We start from the raw sequence: 19,852 nt of genomic DNA, 5'->3' as shown, positions 1-19,852 counted from the left end.
GACCAAGTGCACCCTGATGAAGTTTGCCAGTGATACCAAACTGAGTGAAGAAGTGGACACTTCAGAAGCAAGAGCCACCCTGCAGGAAGACCTGGATAGTCTGGAAGAGCGGGCTAACAAGAAGCTTATGAAGTTCAACAAGGTCAAGTGTAAGGTCTTCCATTTTGGAAAACATGATCTGGAATTGCAGCACAGGCTGTGATGTGTCTAGCTGGGAGCAGATCTGTGGAAAGGGACCTGGGCGTCTTTGTAGACAGTAAGCTCAATATGAGCAAACGCTGCGCTGCTGTGGCAAAGGGAGCCAGCAGGATGGTGGGATGCACCAACAAGGGCATCACCAGCAGGGATAAGGAATCATTATCCCCTTCTACTCCGTGCTTGTCAGGCCACACTTGGAATACTGTGTTCAGTTTTGGTCTCTGCTGTACAAAAAAGATGTGGACAGGCTGGAAGGGGTCCAGGGAAGAGCCAGAAAAATGATCAAAGGTCTGGGAAGACTGCCATATGAGGAAAGGCTGAGAGAACCTTGTTCAGCCTTGAGAAAAGGAGGCTTAGGCGAGGCCTTATATCACCATTTTCCAGTATTTAAAGGCTGGCTACAAAGACGCAGACTCCCTTTTTATAAGGAGTTGCATGGAAAAGGTAATGGTCACAAGTTACTCCTGGGAAGATTCCAATTTCTATCATCACTCTATGAACCCAGTAGAGGAGAAGCAGCTGCAGAAAGCAGGCTGCTCAGACCTGGGGGACAGGTGATGTCTGTAGTTCTCTCATTGTTCTTCTGACTGTGTAGAATTGTGAATTATTGAGAAAAACAGTGCTGAATGTGATACTTGCTTGACATAACTGCAGGAGCCTGTGACCCAGGGCTGCCTTCATATTAACAGCAGTGTTCTGTTCATTTCAGTATGGGAAGGAACTGCTGTGTAGCGTTGGATTATGATGTATTAGGAGGGGAATATTGCACTCCTATGGTGACTTCACTGGGTGCAGCTGGTCCTCAAAATGTGTTTTGAAGTAGTTTCTCGTTAGGATCAACTCATGGGAAGTAACAGATGGTGAAGTGAGACTAAATTAGTGAGAACTTTGTGCTCCGTTAATGCTCTTTCTCTCTATAAATAATAGCTAGGGAGTGGAGCAGGAATGAAGATGCTGTTATGTTTGTGGCTACCTCTGCTGCTATGTAGATGTTATAGGATGCCTTGCAGCATGTTTTGTCAGCAATAGAAAGGAGCAGAAGGAATTTGCCAGCCCTTTCACAAGGGCAGAAATATTGCAGTTCTCCTGAAAAACAAAATTGAAGCAAGGCTGAAAGATGTATGAGGGGAAGCAAAAATGTGGGAGACAATTTTACATTAACAGCTAGTTTTGTCACTTTCAGCTTCTTCCCACAAAAATCAGCAAAAGAAAAATCAGCGTCTCTCCTCTGATATTCCCAGTAACTCTCCAGCTTTACTTTCATCCTAAAATTTTCCTTTAAAGTATATGTAACTAGAGATTTCTTTTTCTCTCCGTGTGTTTATGTATGTCACTAAGTATAGTCATGGAGCGACTCGGTGTAGCACAGACTAAAGTCATAGATGGCCTCTGGTCATTGGTGTATATTATGTGATAGAATCTGGATTTTTAGATGCTTTTCCTGAGTAACGTCTACTGGTGGTAGTAAGGCTTAACTCTCTGTGCTTCAGACATCCTGGCTTGCTGTGAGACATCTTTCACAGCTGAAGCAACTACCAGGAGAATCATTGTGGCTTGTAGAAGGCCACAAGTGGCTGCTGCCAGCCATCATCTGCATCTTCACATTCTTTTGTGTGCCCCAGTGTGAATGTGTCTGAGTCTGATGTCCACTGACTGGAAGTCTCACATCTAAATCTGCATCTGGCATCCCAGCTTGGATATTGGCAGCAGTGCTGGCATCTTTGTCTTGAATGACATATTTTGCAACTTTGGTCTTCAGTGATTGTTTTCAGGCCACAGTAATGAAAAGCTTTGCAAAAAATAATTTCTCCTGAGGGTTTTTTTTTTCTGGACTTGTCAATCTGTGCTGTGAACTTTCATACATAGGTCCATTTTGTACACTTTTCTGCAGACCTTATTAACTGCCCTGCAGGACAGACAGTTCTGTTAATCATCCTCTTGAGGTGTTAGGATGAAATCCTGCTCTGTTTCCCATGCCAGCACTAACTCCCCAGTGGAAGCAGGTGTTCATATTATTAAAAACAAACAACACAAAGCCGAAAAACCCAACAGTGTGAAACTTTGATTTGCAGCGGGACATACGGATTTCTGAACAGCTCAGAGACTAAGGAGATATACTTCCTCCAGGGATCTTTTATCATAAAAGCAGCTTAAGTGACTCACTCTTTCCCTGAGGATATTCTTAAAACAACTCCACTCAGTTTGTCTTTTAGTGGTCAGAAAGAGGATTTATTTTGTGCTGTCTTTCAAAAAAAAAAAAAAAAAAAAAAAAAAGAAAAAACATCTTTTGAAGAAAGTCAATGGCCATATTTCCAGGAGGGTCTAGGCTGTGTTAAAGGTCTGTACCACTCACTAACGCATGGGCTGGCTGGCACTATCTTCACTCAACCAAGTGCTTCAGTGAAAAATTCAGCGCTATTTTTAGTTCTCTTACAACAAACTGCTTGATTGTAAGGCCTGGGGAACTGTGACACTGTGATCGTGAGGGGTCTGCTGGAAAAGGCAGAAGGACGAGACAGGGCAGCGCGGGAGCTACGCCAAGGACTCTGGCCGATGCAGAGAAGCACACATCGCAAGCAGGTATTTTAAATCATCTCGTAAGCCTTGATCTGCCCACGAAATGGATCTGCTGGTCAGAGCCAGGGCACGAAAGCGTTAGCTGGCTGGCTCTATCTCCTCCTGCCCTTAAAGATTTCATTCCATAAATTCCTGTCCTGACCGTCAGCTTTGAAATCGTCTCTCCTCGTTTCCTAGCCTTTTCTGGGATTTTACAGGATCTTTAAGGCAAGTTGGCAAATGGCAGTGGCGAAAGAGAGATAAGTTTTCCCGAGCGAAGGCGTTCTGCTCGGCAGTGCCGGGGTGAGTAGCCTGTAGCAAAGTCCTCAGCGCGTTTCCCAGCGCAGGGCACAGCGCCCGGCCGGGGGTCGGGCGGAGCGGGCGGAGGGCTGGGGCTGTGTCCGAGTGCGGGCGGCCCCGCCCGGCCCCGCCGCCCCGGCCCCCCCCCGGCTCTGCCGACCCCGCCGCTTCCCGCAGCTCGGTCCGAGGCGCGGGGAGCCGGTCCCGGGAGGTTCGGGGTCCGCTCCCGCGCCTCTCCCTTTCCCCCCCGCCCCGGGCGCGGTGGTCGCCATTCCAGGGCGGTGGAGTCACGGGCGGGACAGCGGCCAGCGGGGCGGGCAGGGCGCGCCGGGCTCCGGCTCCTCCTGCGGCTCCCCCGGGCCGTCCCGGCGGCGCGGGCTCCGCCGCCGGCCTGTGCCGGTCCCGGTGCCAGGTGAGCGTGGGGAGGAGGCTCCGGAGCGTTCGCTTCCCGGAGGGACCGGCAGCGCGTGCGGTGCCGCCGGAGGGGACGAGCGGCCGGATCCCGGGCAGCATCCCGCCCGCCTCCCGGCCGGTTCAAAGCGCCGGGGCTGTGTCACAGCCTCTTGCGGCGTGCTTTGTTGTAGGGACGAGGATCCCGGCATGCTGGGGACACGGGAGCTCCTCGCGTTCGCAGGGTGCAGGAGCAGCGGCTGGGCTTGGAGAAGGAAAGTTGAGCGTGTGTGCAGTGCCTTGGGGAGCAGGGCCAGCGCTTTGCTGACTTGCGTTTGCTCCCTTTTGTTTTAACGCTTGCGAATTCCTTGCTTCAGAGTCAGACCCAGACTCCGGAGTGAGCCTTGATGCAGTTTAGCTGCATTGCTGTGTTTTAAAATAACTACTTGTGTTTCACCCTTAATGATACCATTATCTTAAAATAGCATGACGTGTTGCCTCCCTTGAGTTACTTGGTAGAATACAAGGAAGGGGAACTGCTGAATTCCCATGAACTCTATGCTTAAAGATCCTGCCCAGCTTCCAGCAAGCTGAGCTGCTGCAGCCTCCTCAGTGTACTAGAAATGGGTATTACCAAACTCTGCTCTTTGCTGCTGTCTGTGGTCGTGTTCTCTGCCTCAGCTGTGCTTTAAGGTGCGTTTGAGAAGACAGGTGAAGTGGCAGATTCATAATGGGGTTTTCCATGTGCTCCTAATGGATGTGTGTGTTTGTACATTAACAGTGCAGATGGTGCAAGCAAAGAAGCTGTAGCATGTGTTGGCTTATGTTTGCATGAACTGAGTTCACATAATTAGCTGATAATCAGTCATGTTCATGTGAGATGAGATAGTTAAGTTTTGGGACTTGTTTAAAAAAGAATCAAATACCCTCTTTTGTTCTCACTGATTCTGGCCAATCCAGATTTTTATTCTCCCAAAACAGTCTTCAACACTGATTGCTGAGTTGCCAGTTTCAGCACTAGTTAAGATGCATTAGTTGACTTTTCTTCTGGGAAAGTGTAGAAGTGGATGAGATTTTATTAAAACTTCAATGACAAATGTTTTAGAGGTGTGGCAAATAGCACTTCTTTGGGAGATGCTGTACATGTCAGTGTAGATGAAAGCTGCGTGTCTGCTTACGGTGATTAAATGCACAAACTTTAATAAACAGCTGGAAAGGTTTCCTGGATGTTCCTTAATCAGTGTTGCATTTTCCCATCCAGTTTATCCTGAGCATTTCATGGGCAGGTACCACACAAGCTATTTCTAGAAATACTCACTGGTATGTCATAGCACCGTGTTTTTGTTTGCACAGAGGATACTTGTGCACGTTACAGTCTTGATACCTTTCAGGTAAAGCAGTACAGGTCACGGCTGGTATGTGCTGGAATTAGCCTGGCACAGAAGACAGTCTGTGTGACTAACTGCATAATTTCATTTTCATATTCTTGTACCTCTGTGCTGGAAAGACACGTAGCCCTCAAAGCAAAAGACAAACTCCATTATCTCTGAGATCCTGCAGTTCTTCTCAATTACTTACAGACCTTTTTCACTACTCTGCTTGAAGACAACTCAAAATAGGCAGCATTTGAGTTGGTTTTAGGTAGTCTGAATATAAGAGGGAAGAGGAAGGTAGTTGTAATGCTCCCCTGAGAACTGTTATGAAGTGAACATGTGTTTACACAATATTTGGCTATAAAATCCCTTTTTTCTCTTCCCCCAGACCCTTAAGCGTTTTAATTAGGTCAGTGGGTGAGATGCTCTGCTGGTCATCTGTCATGCCTTGAGCATAGTTGGAGAATGTGGTACTGCAGCGTTGTGTTCTAGCCCCGCAGTTCTGGAGCTGCTCATGGATAGAGCTCCTTTCCTCTTCTCTGCAGTATGACCTGCTGCTGCCTCTGGGCTTCACTCTCCTAAATGGGGTTATGCTTGTACTTTATAGTGTCTGTGCAGGCTCTGACATGGGGCAGAAATCTCATTTAAAGGAGGTGAAGTATCTTTCTGGCTTTATTGTTCCAGTTGGGAAGTGATGGATTGCACATAAGCAGTGCACCTGATGATATCTCTTGTGGGCTATAAATCCAAGCAATGCAGCTCAAAATCAAACTGTGAAGTCCAGACTGATGTTGTCATTTAAATGTCTGTTCAAAGAAACACTGGTTTCTGAACTACCGGTGAAAATGAGCAGTTGTCACATTCATTCTCATGTCCTGTAAATGCAGAGTTGTAAATCAGTTACATAGTCTGTTTTAAAACTGCTTTCTGGGGGTTTTTTTGGTGGTTTTCTTTCCCTGATCTTCATTAGCTAATTCAAGTAGAATTGGCTTATTAATTAAACTTCATTTTCTAATGAATCCAGCTCATCCGTTTTAAGCCAAGTCTGATACAAAACCAAACTCATTCTAATCATTAAATGAAGTCATTGACTTTTCTGTCTGCGAATGTCAGATGGTAGCAGATTACTGAAGTACTTAACCTGAACATTATCCACAGACTGCAGGTCCCTCTTCTTCCAAGACATAGTTATGAAGCACATTAATAGAGTGCATTTAAAAAATTGCAAGTTCTCAGTGTTCATTCCTGCTGATAGGGCAGCAGTTATAGCCTGCTCTTGGGAACAGATTTTTTTTGTGAATAATGTGGGTTTTGATTTAATGATGAAAGTAAGTGTCAGACTTTGAAAACAACCTGGAACATATTGAGGTCATTCAGGTTGTCACAAGAGCTGCTATCTCTATGATGCTTCTCAGAACCTTCCCCTTTTCCAGGCAGGTAGATTCTGAATTCCTTATGAAAACCTGACCCCAGCTGTGGCAATGGCACTCCGGAAAACATGGCATGACTTTTACTGTCAGTGAAAGATCAGTGTATTTTTCAGGCTCCCAGAGATTTTCCTGCCTGCTGGTTGGATGCCAGAGTGCTGGGGACGGAACTGTGGGTCTCCAAACAATGTGCCATGGGCCAGGACAGAGCACCAGCTGCTGCAATGCTCACCCTCAGGGTGCAGGTTTCCTAGCCCAGAGCTGTCCCCTCTTGTGACAGCGCACTGCTTGGCCAGGACCGAGCTTGTCTCTGCAAGTAACATCCTCACAAACTCACAGGTCATCCACACAGTGCTGTCACCAGGAGAGTGTCTGATTGCAGGAGATCCTTGAGGAGTCGATGTGACAGTTCTGATACTACACAGGTTGGATAAGACTGCAGATCAACGTTATTGGTAGTTTGTAGAGGTACCGAGCCAAACTTGGAGATACTAATATTGTTGTTATCTTTTTCCTGATGCTCTTCTTGGCTAATACCATCTTTGCATGTAGCTGATAGGACCAGTGCACTTTTCAGCCCATTTGGCAGCAGGGTAAAGAGGTGGCCTCAGTTGTACACAAAACCAAAAAAGTCCAGTTTCTGTGGATGGGAAGGATGTCAATGAATACCTGAATTGACATTTCACACTTAGCCAGAAATAAAAGTGAAGCAGCAAGAAGCTGCAAAGATTGTTTGTTAAAAATAAGTATGATATCCTTGGAGATGGGACGGGCTTGAACAGAAATAGAATATTTTGCTTGGAAGAGACCTGCAATGCTCATTTAATCCAACTGCCTGACCATTTCAGGGCTGACCAAAAGTTAAAGTGTATCATTAAGGACACTCTCCAAATGCATCAGTCTTGGGGCATCAACCACATCTCTAGGAAGAAAGCCTGTTCTAATGTTTGATCACCCTCTCTGTAAAGAAATGCTTCCTGATGTCCAGTCTAATTCTCCCCTGATGAAGCTTTGAACCATTACCATGAGGAAAATACAGGTAATACTCATCTCTGTACTAAGAATGCTTCCTGAAAATGTATGGAAGAGCTAACAACATACAGCAGTTGATTCAGCTTCCTTGTTTGCATTCTGCTTCAGGCTTCGTTTGGTTCCCTTTATTCTCCCCATGGGATATCTCCATTGCAAACAAGCTGGATTTGTAATGAGGAAGTACTAGGTTTCCCATATTAAGTGAACAAAACCTCAAAATGTTTTCTTTTAACAGTAAAAATTCACCATGCTTGTCTGTGGATTTTGAACATGTGCCACTTAGGGAGCTGATGGATGGTGTGGTGTTGCCAGAGGAAAGAGTATATTTTGGTACCATTTATTCATGTTGTCCCCTGGCCTGCCACTGAGATCTTTGTTTCAGTATAGAAGAAAAGGAGGCTTAGTGGCTTTGGAGATCTGTTACTAGCGTGAAAACTAATGAAGTGGTGGGTTGAAGGTGTAAAATGTAGGCCCAGAGTGACTTTAAATGTGGGAGAGATGGTCACGCAGTTGGAGCCTGCAATAAATGGTCAAAGATAAAATGGAAATATCTCTCCTTATTAAATGTGGTATGTGCAATATATTTATTTAGGCACTTAGAATCAGGAGAGCTGTGGCTGCTTTGAATAAGAAATGTATACTCAGGAAATACTTTTTTTCATTTAAACTTAATTTGAGGAGGTTTGAAAGTAGAATTCATTCTCGTGGAATTGGATTATGCCTTGGTTGTTATATTTTCCTCTTCTACATCATCTTGTCTTTCTAAGATCCACAAATAGCTTTTTCATTGTGGTTGCTATTGGCAAAAGCCTGTAAATTGGATTTTTGGACACATACGAGTGAATCAGAAATGCTGTGGCTGGAAGTTTCACAGTCATTAGAAGGAGGTGCTGAAGGGATACAAGGTCAGTTGGCCAGATTTAAGCAAACTGAAAGTTTTTTTCAGAAACAGCATGGTAATGGTGATGACTTAGTGCCAGCAACCTCACTGCTGAATCACAGCATGGTCTGCCTTTCTGCAGCCTATGTTAAGCTGTACCTCACATGCTCTTTCTGCAGAAGTGAGCTTGTACACCTTACCCAGATTACAGTGGATTGTCCAGTGACCACTGCTGGCAGGAGTGAATCTGGAACAACAACCAGGCACATTTACTGACATCATGAAGAGAACAAGTGAACATGGGCTTATTTTTGTCTTTTTTTCTCCTTCCAAAAGATGGCACAGTATAAGGGGTAATATGCATCTCACTTTGCCTTTCCCTGGGGGTACCCTGATACGTAGCAGAGCCTGTGTCTTGTGCCTGGGAGAGGTGAAGGGTAGGCCATTGCCTAAGAACAGAGGAAGCTAATGGAAGCAGTAGAGCAATGGAAAGAAGATGCTGAGATCCTTCATCTTAGCAGTTCTTACATTAAGCAGTCATTTGTCTGGTCCTAAAAGGATGCGAGGCCACTGCTGGCATCTATCTGCTTTATAAAGAATACCCTGAGCAGTGTGTTGTTCACCAGGCAAAACAGAACAAACAGCTGTGTAAGTGCTTTGTCCCTACTCCTTGTACTCCTTCCAACCTTAGGAAACCTGGTGTAACATCCTGAGGTTCACACGTGGTGTAGAGAGAACTGTTAGGGGAAAGAAACAGTGCTGTGGGGATTTGGGGCAGAGAAGATGACAAATTGCATAAACTTCTGGTAGCTTCAAGGGCACCCAAATGAACTGTCAGAAGTACTTGCCAGGCCAGCTTTCAAGCAGGACTACAAGTGCTTGCGTGGCTGTTGTTCACTGATCAAAGCATAAGGTATCCAGGCTCTCCTGGGAAGGTCACCCTCACCTGCCAGCCCTCCCTCTCTGGTCAAGTTGTGGTCCCCACTGCATTTGCATCTTTCTGCTTACCAAAAGGATCCGGAGGCAGCAGTGAGCACTTGTGAAATGGTGCAGGCACTGCTATGTAATCATTACATCAAGGACTCTAAAGTATTTGCCCTGATCCGTGACTTGACTTGTGATGCTTGCTGGACCAGCTAGCAGCTGGCAAATTTTTAAGCTGGTGCATGGTATCTTGCTTTACAGTGCTATGTGTGAAATGCCCTGGGGGCAAAATCTACAGCTAACCCTGCAGTTTGCTGTGGTAGAAGCAGCAGCCTGTCCCCTGCCCTTGCACACATCTTCTCCTGTCCCTGTCTGCCTGTTGTTCACTCCCTGCAGCTCTGGAGGTCCTGTCCTTCAACCCTGTAAGAACCCAGTCACTTGTAGCTTTCAGGTTCTGTACTGAAAGGAGCTGATTTCTTTTTCTAACACCGAAACTTACAGGAGGCTTTAACTTAAAGCCAGTGATAAGTAGTAGTGAGAGACATTTTTGCTTGAGCTCGTGTGGGCCCTCACTCTGTCTTTTTAAAGCGAATAATACACCAACTTTTATAGTTAGTAGTTTCTGCCAGGTATTGCTGATTGCAAATTGCCTTTAAATAGATTCCTTCCAGTTCACCGAGTAGCCTGTGAAAGTATTACCTTTCTGATGACAGTCCTGTAAAATCTCAGTTAAGGTACAGTGGGAAAGCATGTTGTAGCTATTTAAATTACAACTTTTTTTCTTTAAACGGGATCTTTATTTGACACACTTCACTTCAAATACGAACTTTGTGTCTCTGCTGGGTCGTTTTCTGAGTTTATGATGCACTTTGCATTCCTATAAAGCCTTTCACTGAGTGTTCTTAAAGTCTTTGCAAGCTTTAATTAACTGAAAGTACTGTGTCTCCCCTGTGAGGTCTGTAAATATTCTTAATTGCTTTTTGCAGAAGGAGGAAAATGTGGTAGAGAAATTTTAAAGGAATTCACTAGCGCTGGCTGAAAAGCTACTGAAGAGGCAGGAGCAGAGGCTGTGATTCCTGAACCCTCTTTGGTGTGCACCATTTCTCTTTATTGCATAAGCATGCACAGGAACGATGTAACCTAGCAGAGTGAGGCAAAGATGTAGGTCAGGTTTCCTTTGTCGGTACATCTTCTGCTTTTCGACCTGTGAGTTGCTGAAAGCAACAAAAGCCTATGGATGAAGGGAGTCTTTTCAAAACTGGTCAAAAAAGCAACAAGCAACCCCTGAAAGCCTCAATCCCCTCTGAAGAGTTATTTTTAGGAAGCTAAATCAAAGAAGAATCCCCTGGAGGGGTCTGTCCACAAAGTTTCCGTCTGGCTGCCTTTGGATAGCTTAAAGTTTTAATGCACTTGTCAGGCTGTTGCTGTTTGTGCAAGGTGAAAAACAGGGACCAGAGTGAGTGGACTGTGCTGATGGCACAGCATAGCTGCTGTGTGGTGTCCTGCCACACAGGGAGGGGACAGATCCTGATTCAAGGCTGCTCTTGCCAAGCCCAGTAACTGGAGGTTTTGGAAAGAGGCAACGTGCAGTGTTAAGATGACTTTCCAGCTCATTTTGATCCAAGGATGTTGTTCCTTCTGTCCGGAGTAAAAGGGAAAAGAGATTTCAGCTGTGTTGTTGCTGACTACTTTATCAGAAAAATGGCAGCGTGTAGAACATGAGCAGAAAGTACCATATGTATTGGTAGCAATATGTGATATCAGCCCAGTTTTAAGGACCACCAAGGAAGGAGATTTAATGGGGCATCACTTTTGTCCTTCCACAGCTGTGAAAATCGGTTAGTTGTGTCTCTCCTGTCCTCCACACCATGTGGAAGTTCTTTTTTACCCTTGAGTACCTGGTTGTTTACTTTTGCTGAAGGTAGAATGACTCTAATCACAGTGTTGGAAGGACTTCGAGGCTTTATTCTGCATTTGAAGGTCCTGAATGCAGCATGTTGTCACCCTGTTTGGGGCAGGAGGGGACAGCACAAGCTGCTTTGTTGTTGAGAGAAAAGGGAAGAAAGCGCTGGCGCTGATGTGAGAGTCACAGTGTAGAAGTGCCATGGGAAGACAATCCTTGCTGCTGGTGCTCTGAAACACTTCACTGGGAGCTGAAGCACTGCTGGCTTTGTACAAAGCAGGCTCTTAACTGTGAGAGTTGTAAGGAAGCAGAGAGCAGCTGAGGCGGGGAAGGCAAAATCTTCATTTTCTGAAGCCCTTGGCAGTGGTTATACCATTTTCTTTTACCAGGCACATGTTAAATAGATATAACAGTAAGTGCAGTCATGCAACAACAAATTGGGTGAGTTGATTTAGGTGAAATGAGAATCGATGAGGAGTTAACTCTAGATTTATTATTGCTTTGACATTTGCAGCTCACATATTTTTTTTCCTAGAAAATAAATCCCTTTTTTTTTTTTTTTTTTTTTTTTTTTTTTTTTTTTTACTGGGACATTAGAATGGAGGCTTAGATACAGCTGATGTTTATTTCAGCTCAACAGATCAGGAATAAAAGCATGTTCCTGTCTTGAGAGCAGAGCTACTTCTCCCCAAGAAAGCTTGTTTAAAGCAGGGAACGCTGGAGACATTACAGCCACGGATTCCTGTGGCCTTGAACTGTGCTGCCACAGGGTAGTTGTTGAAACAACAGTTATCATCTTAAAATTGCTTTGAATTCCTGCCTTGAGACTTTAATTGGGGAGTTGATATAGAATTGGCTGATAGAGAAGAACTCTGATAGATCATGGGATGACTTAAGACACATAAACAAGAGCAGGTGCTGGTAATACTCATTTTAAACCAGACACAATAAAGAGGGGCAGGCCCACCATCTGGTATGTAAATGCTGAACCACTTTATCAGCAAACAGACCATGCCAGTGAGCCATCTGAACTGAAGGGAGGCTTGAATGGGGAGTATATTACCTATGGCATGGGAAAGTACTGCAAGGTGAAGCTTTCAGCCTCAGTTCCCAGGTACCAGGACATAGGTTGGGTAGGTATTTTTCTGTGTAAGAAATCAGTGTGGTGATTTTGCATTAAGGATGCTCTGCCTTATCTCCTGTGGCTATTGCTGTTAAATTTGGAATGTGAGAGTGATTTAGTTGGTTAAATGACACTTAAACTGATACACTGAAGTGATTTGTTGCTTTCTGTAAGATTGTGCATCCGTAGTTATCTGTTGATTTGTAAATCTAAAAGATGATTTGTAAACAGAAAAGATTGTTTCACAGGGTATTTTAGGGGCTCATTGTTGTGTCCATTTTGGATACTCAGTACTTCTGGGTAAGTTGCAGTTCAGTGTTTAAAACTTGTAATAACAGTTTTTATGCACCTTCTAACAGATACAGGCAGCAGCGCTGTGCTCATGAAACCACACTGACGTTCCATGCCCCTTCCAGAGTGCTGACATGGCATTCCCTGAGGACACAGGTGCCTGGCAGCAGCCTGGCATGGCAGGTTGGCACCTCTCCTCCTGTGACAGGGAGCTGTGCGTGGCCGTGCGGCACCTGCCCCTGCTCAGCCTCCGGGTCACAGCAAACCCAAAAGGGGGCCCTGCTGCAACCAGGGAGCAGGATAAGGCATTTGCAAGCTGGGGCCTCATACCTGGCCATGCCTTCATTGGGTGTTAAGCCTATAGGAAATAATTCACTGATAGCAGGCTAGATGCCTAGGTGTTTGTCATACAGTTCCAGGTACTGAATATTTTAAAAAGAGTGGAAAGTTTGAAATTTCCTTAATTGTGACAGCAAGAAATTGCTAATACAGGCAAGGGACTTCAGTGTTAGAAGTCTTCCAGCTTGGAAGAACTTGTTTTCTTTTGGGGGATGGGGAAAGCCCCACAAACTCTTTTGCTTCTTATCCCTTTTTCCTGTTGTCTGCCTGTGTTGTGTCTGCCGTGTTGCAGATGGTGCCAATGTTTCTCTTGCATCTTATTATGAACTAATGAAAGTCTGTTCACGTAAACAGCCGGGAACTAAGGTCAGGACAGAGTGGACCTGGCCTTTAGTTTTGACAGCCTGTCTTCAGACAGTTCATGGTAGGATTCCCAGTGGTGGAGCACCTACATGGGGAAGAGAATCTTTCCTTTTATAATTTTTTTCATTTTTTCTCTAATTAATGTGACTAAAATCATCATCTAACAGCCAAAGACAGTCTGGATCAGGAAGGTCTTCTTGGCCATAAGCAGACAAAATGCAGGATTGTATAGATGAATAATTATTGGATCTGGAAGAAGAAATGCTGAGGTGTCATTGCTTAAAATTTTTTTTGTTAGCTTTCAGTTTGGGGAGAACTGACAGTCTTGAGGATAAAAATGTAGCTTTAGTCTGGAAAACGTAATTTACTGAATAACACCCTGTTGGTGGTAGGTGTGTGAGCATTATCAGTAGTGAGATCCAAGTAGTGCAAAACTGGATGACAGGCATGTTGTTATTCTGTAATCTGTAGGATCAACTTCAGTTATGATAAAATCACTGCCGTGCTGTTCATCACTTTTTTTTTTTTACACACTCCTTTGGGTTTTGTAGCTATTTTCTACTTCAGCATCTACCAGCTTATTGAAGTATTGGATCAGAATTTTGGCTAATTCTGAGTGTATTGCATGCATTCAGAACACTCAGTATATTCTTCTAGTGCAGCTGAAACCACGCTGTGATCTGAATTGCATGACTAAACTGAAAGAATCTGCTTAGAGTCATTGTTTGCACTTAATATCTAGAGAAGATGGTTGTTGTGTATTCTTATACCACAAAAGAAATAAGGATATCTGGACCTGCATAACACCGTGGATTTAAGTAGTCTGCCATCCCCTCTTGCAGGCCACTTTTACATCTGGCAAATCAAAGCTGTGTTTTCTAAAGTGAGATTTTTAAAAACCTTGAACAGCATCCCCAAAGGAAAGCCTGTTCTCCAGTGGCTCGCAGCTGGCTGACTGGGAGGCAGCCCCATCTCACTCCCCCTGCCCACTTCAGGGCACAGGTTAGAGTGGAGCAGCTTCATGCTGCTGCAGACAGGACAGGCATTAACAAGGAACAGCTCTTCCGTGCAGAAACCGCTGTGGCAGCGTAATCTTTGTCCAGGGCTGTTTAGGCAGCAGTCTGAGCTTCCCTAATGGGAATAAAACATACATTGGACCAGTGGTGGAGAGCTGCACGGATTTGGCCTGTTAGCAGCTGAAGGTGGGGCTGAGCCAGGATAAAGCAGCGTATGTGTGCTATCTGAAAAACTGGAAAAGAAGTTGGGACTGGAAAGGAGCAGCTGTAAGGAGCAGAGGTACCCTGCGTGCTCTTTGGTTTTGTACTGGGCGAGTAAAAGGAGCAACAATGACTAAAGGGACATGGTGTTTGTGGTGAAGTGCAAAAGTCCCTTTTTCAGAAATTACCCTGTAAGTTACAAGTTGTCCCAGGGTAAATATCACCAGGTGAAGTTCGTTGTATTTCTGATTGAATGTGTTTGCAAGCACTGCGATCTGTAATCATGTGAAGACATTTACGTCTCTGCAGCATATACTGGATTCTGTTTGCAAGCGCTTGCATCTGCTGAAAGTTATCTGTAATGTGGAAATTTTAACTTCAGTCAGTTCCTTGGAATGAGCATATAGGACCTGTGGCTGTAATGCACCTCCAGCTGAAGGGCAGAGCAGTGATTTCTGATGAGAGGTTTCCACTGTGTCTGTTCTGGAAAAGGCTGCGTGTATGTCATCATGTGCTATGAATAATTCCCAGCGCTCCTGACAGAAGAGAAGTCTTGTTTAGGAATTTCACATTTTTTAGGCAGTAGAAATAGAAATTATTTTTCTTTCTTGGAGAGAATCATTTCAGTAAGTCCTACGCAAGGCAGGCTTATTGATGGGTGTGTTTGGTTTTTTTTCTCATCAAAAATGAATTGTAATGTTAAGGAAAAAACCTCTGGACTTCCCAAAATAAGATCAGAATTAGAACAAATCAAGAATGTGTTAAATCTGTGCTGCAGACATGCTGTAGCTGTTAGAGATCACAGTGGCATAGAATTGTGGTAGGTTGGAAAGTTGCCAGCAAACAGCAAAATTAATTTTAGTCTTATACTTCTTATATAATACCATGTTCTTGTGTCAGAGACTTCATAAAAATCAGTACTTTTTTAGCATAAGCCTGCTGTGAGAGAGATTTTAATGTAGAAGAAATAGAGATGCTCAGATTTAGAACTGAATGGAGTGAAAAAGAATTATAGGGTAAAGTGTTTTTCTTGTAAATAGGCAGGGGAAATAACATCCTGAAGTATGTTAGTATTCCAGGGTGTTCTGTTATACAGCTCTGAGGAAAAAGCTGGTAATGTAACTCAAGAAAGAAATTTGGATTTATTGTGATTGTCTCTCAGAGGCAACTTTCAGATGACCTGTGAAGTATTGGAAGGTTTATTTGTGGCACCTTTTCCTTCCAGTGCTATACTTCAGCTGTCAACCTTTTTATGTGAATAGAGCAGCTGGTGAGATGGGAGCTGTTAGAGAGGAAGGAGGGGAGAATAACCTGGAAGGAATGGCTGCAGCTGTATCACCTCCATACCTGGCTGTACTAAAGGTCAGGAGAGGTCAGTTGCCCCAGATGCAGGAGTTGCCCAAAGCAGAGCTCCAGAGGCTGGGCACGAGCTAAATGTGACAGGGTAATAATTTGCAGAGATTGCAGATGTGGTATTTTGTATCATCTCAGCAAAATTTACAAGCTGCTGGCAGGATGGAATTATAGGTAGTATTCATTTGATATTTGGTAGTAAATTTTTAGATCTGGATAGAAAATACTCCTTGCTCTGATAATTAAATTCCTTATTTTTTTTCCCCCTCTCAAGTTTCAGTCTTCTTTCTGCTGGCTTTGGTATTACACTGCATGTAAGTTTTTTTCATGCTCTTTTGCTACTGCCGAATTGGAACTGACTCCTTCAGTTTATTCAGCCAACTGTGCTCATAAAGGACTTTGCTTCTAACCCAGATGCCGAGGAAAGCACTTTTGTTCATGGGTCAGCTCCCTCAGCCCAGTAGTGTACTGGGACTTGCCTGGATAACTGTTGTGAGGCTCAGCTTGAATGCACGTGGTGGTGGAGGCAAGAAATGCCATGCTTTGCTGAACTGTTCACAACAATGTATTTCTCTTTCTATTTATTAGGCCTTTCAAGCTTTAGTATCATATAAACCACATGTCTACCAAATCTAATAGTAATTGCTCATTGTCATGGTGTCATGCCTCGCTAGCACAATACAGGGAACATGCAGGATGCCTGGGACAAAAGAGGTCCCTTATGGCACCTGCACATTTTACTTTTCCTGCCCCTTTCCAAGCACCTGCAGGTTTTTGTCCTTAGTTCATGTTGGTTTCACTGTGAACAGAGGCTCATATTCAGGAACTTGCTGTTCAGCACAGCTTTCCAGGAGAAATGTGAACGTGATGAGCGTCTGTGACCTTTTTGTCCTTGGCCGTAAAATCTTTCCATTGTATGCAGCCTCATGTACAGCAGGTTGGCATTTGCCTCCTTGAAACGTGTTAGGGATTAACCTTTTGCAAAAGCAAATTGCAGAAGGCAAAACCTGCCTGCCAGTGCAGGCTGTCACCTCTCTCCTTACTGGAGTGTACATCTGCCCCTGGCTTGGGGCTCCATTTGGTTTTTGGCAAATAAAAACATCTGCCTTGTGTCAGTGAAAGGAGCATTTTAATGAGGTTCTTGGGAGACCTTGTGCACTTTCCCCTGAAATGTAAATTTACCCAGGGATGGAGATTATTTTGGAAGAGCAGGAGCAAAAAAGTGATCCCTTTGTTGTGAAGACGGAGAAGGCAGCCTGGTGGCTGTGTTAAAATGCCTGTGCCTTTAATTAATGTTGACTGAGTCTGCTCAGAAGAGAATGGTTATATTATGTGCTGTGGCTGAGGGGATGTTGAAATACAGGCAGGAATAATCAGGCAGGTTTCAGTCAGGGCTGTCATCACTGTTGTGTTTCTTTTTGGCTTTTAAATCCTTTCCCTGCTTGCTAAAAGAGCAATTCACAGAACACCTCTCCTTGTGGAAGCTTGTTTTATAGTCTTAGCTTTCCGTTCCCAGATGAAGAAAGTTGGGAAAATACAAGAGATGGAAGACTGCGAGAGTAACAAAGTGTAAATTAGTTGGAAATAAATATTTTGCAATATGTTAAATACCATCTGTGGACTAGGACATACATAGTCTCCTTGTGGTGGAGAGTGATGGAAGCATTCCTGAGAAAAAGAGGACTAGGTTCCTATGGGGGAACGAGTGGAAGAGAGGGAGAGGAGAAATGAGACCGGGAGAAGCTGCTACTGCCCAAAAGTGCCTTGAGCAGGCAAGTGTGGATGATGGGGGAGAGCAGAGGGGAAAGGGGCCATGCTCTGGATTGCCTGCATTAGCTTTGGGGGTCAGATCTGAAGGCCAGAATTGAGGGCCCAGGTGCTGCAGTTTTGGTTCCTGTGGCTAAAGGTGGCCTCCAAGAAATTCCCCTCAGATGCACAGCATGGGCATGCTGGCCCCAGGAGCTCAGCTAGCAAGAGATACCAAAGGAAAGGTTAGAGTAAGGGAATGATGTTGCTGTTTGCTAAGTTGACAGATAGTAATTTTTCTGCCTTTTCCATATAACTTTTTAAGACTTAACTCAGCACATGGATCAGATGCGCTTTGTACTTCCTCCAGCATAAGGAAACCAGGGATAACGGTATTACAGATGGGGTGACTCAGGACAAGGCAGGAAGTGCCAGAGGTTGGGATCAAAACATCTGGGGCAGGGCTGCCCCACTGAGTACCCCCAAAAAAGGAGAGGTCTTTGCACAGGAATGTTGCTCTGTGGCAGAAGCCAAGTGAAGGGCTGACACTGCTGACTGGCAGCATGCAAGGGAGTGAATGCATTACAGTGTGGGTCACATCTCGGAACATACATTACTTGTTTTCTAAATGTTTTTCCTCAATGTAGCAAGGAAATGGCGTGGTTGAAAGGTGAGTACAACTGGGTATCAGATAGATAGTGGAGAGGCACTAACTCAGAAGTATCCCGGTATAAGACTTCCAACCAGAGGACTCCATTTTGGGATATTAAACAGTCCTTTGCTGTTACTTCCAGTTCAGTGATTATGCATTTCTTTTCAGTTTGGCTATTGAGCATACACTGAGATCAAAGCTGGGAGGGCAGAAACATTTGTTTGCATTTATGAACAAAAAGATTTTAAATCATCATTTGGAAACATTGAGAATTCAGATCAGCTTTCATACTGACAGGCAGCTGCTTGACACAGGTCAAGAAACTGGGCTCCATTTCATGGGCTTCAGCCCAGACTGGACCTGCTGGCCCAGGGAGTCACATGCCCTTCTTGCTGCTGGGATTCTTCTGTTAAACCAGACAACACAAACACATCTGTCTGGTTCTGTACAGTAACAGACCCGAGAAATTGCTGCTGCTCTTTGTGCCTTATATTTAATTCCCCATATCGCGTATTTAATTGCCCATCTTAATGGTTTGTTACTAGAATTACAAAATGTCACCTTGCTCGTAAAATAAGCAAAATACCACGGTTGGCAGCTGGATCCCAGGTAGTGCGTTGCCATGGTATCAAAACAACTTTGCAGCAGTCACTGTGCCCATGGACGAGGTATCAGTGTGATAATGAATGTTTAAGTGTTTACACTCATTTTACTCTAGACAGGTGAAGGTGGAGGAGAGCAGAGAGGAACTGAGGAACAGAACAGATGGTGGCTGGAGGCGGTGCTTGGTGCCTTGGGGAGCTGTGCTTAGGCCATGGGTGCTGCCTGCAGCCATGAAGAGGCTTGTGCATTGCCCTGACCTCACAGTCTCTGCAAGCAGTGTTTCATTTATTCAAAACCAAATTTCCAAGACTGGAAAAAGTTATTTTGTGTTAACCAACGCTGGGGTGCTCTAGTAAGAGAGGGCTGGAAGGCTTGCTTCATATTCCTGTACGACTGAAGCTATCCATGAAGTTCATTTGAATTCACCAAATGGGTCAGGTAAAAAAATGTGAGTAGATTTTCAACAAATAATGAGAAGCTTTTGAAAAAACCTTACCTTCCACAATTACCAAGATTGCTATTAAAATATAGCATCAAATGAAAGTAAATGCTTTCATATTGCATTACTGTATATTTTTATTGCTCTGAAATGGGCATTTGCAGTTTTGTTATACCAAGGAAGCCAAAAGTCGTTTTCCATCAGGGAAGTGACTGTTTGACTGTCTTTGGCCAGCACTCCACAAACTCGTTTATTCACATAGCTATAAATATCTTAATATTTTCATATCTACACATTTTGATTTATAACAGCAGCAGCTAAAGAAAATAACTGCTTTCCCAGTCTCCAGTAAACTGCTGAAAAATATTCTCACATATGCATCTTTTCCTTTTTTAACTGAGTTACACACATGACAGAAGAAACCTGATGATATGAAAATGTGTGTTGCCTTTGGGCCACAGCCTGTGATGGATATACAAAAAAAAGATTTATGTGGGGATCAAAGGTATTGTTGAGAGAGATTTTCATAAACAACAGTGACAAAGGCAGAGGTCCCTCAGAGTGCCTAGTGACACAGAGCACACTTGGATTCCAAGCTGTGGGGTGAGCTAAGGAAACACTGACTTTCAGTTAAAAGCCGACCTGATTTCTGTAGCTGTCTGAACCATGTTTTCCTTCACCCTTCTGCTCCTTGCTATGCAGATGTGTATGTGTGTGTGACGGACACAGCCTGAGGGACAACA

The 19,852-nt window shown here is 44.3% G+C and overlaps 1 protein-coding gene across 5 annotated transcripts in view; it reads left to right on the top strand.

Moving 5' to 3' along the window:
- Positions 1–19,852, top strand: part of ARHGAP24 (Rho GTPase activating protein 24) — a 214,659-nt gene that overhangs the window by 127,491 nt on the left and 67,316 nt on the right. Inside the window, exon 1 of one of the 5 annotated variants that reach the window (XM_032685265.1) lies at positions 2,617–2,778. The exons of 1 other annotated variant lie outside the window; for it this stretch is intronic. The gene's annotated coding sequence lies outside the window, so the exon portion shown is untranslated. Of the gene's footprint in view, positions 1–2,616; positions 2,779–3,033; positions 3,058–11,979; positions 12,117–19,852 lie in introns of those variants that run through there. 3 more of the 5 variants (XM_032685267.1, XM_032685266.1, XM_032685268.1) reach the window with 3 other exon arrangements.

This window comes from Chiroxiphia lanceolata, chromosome 4 (assembly GCF_009829145.1).
Source record: "Chiroxiphia lanceolata isolate bChiLan1 chromosome 4, bChiLan1.pri, whole genome shotgun sequence".
Lineage (NCBI taxonomy): Eukaryota > Metazoa > Chordata > Aves > Passeriformes > Pipridae > Chiroxiphia > Chiroxiphia lanceolata.
Note: the sequence above shows the minus strand (reverse complement) of the source record. Positions and strands in the feature narration are given on the sequence as shown.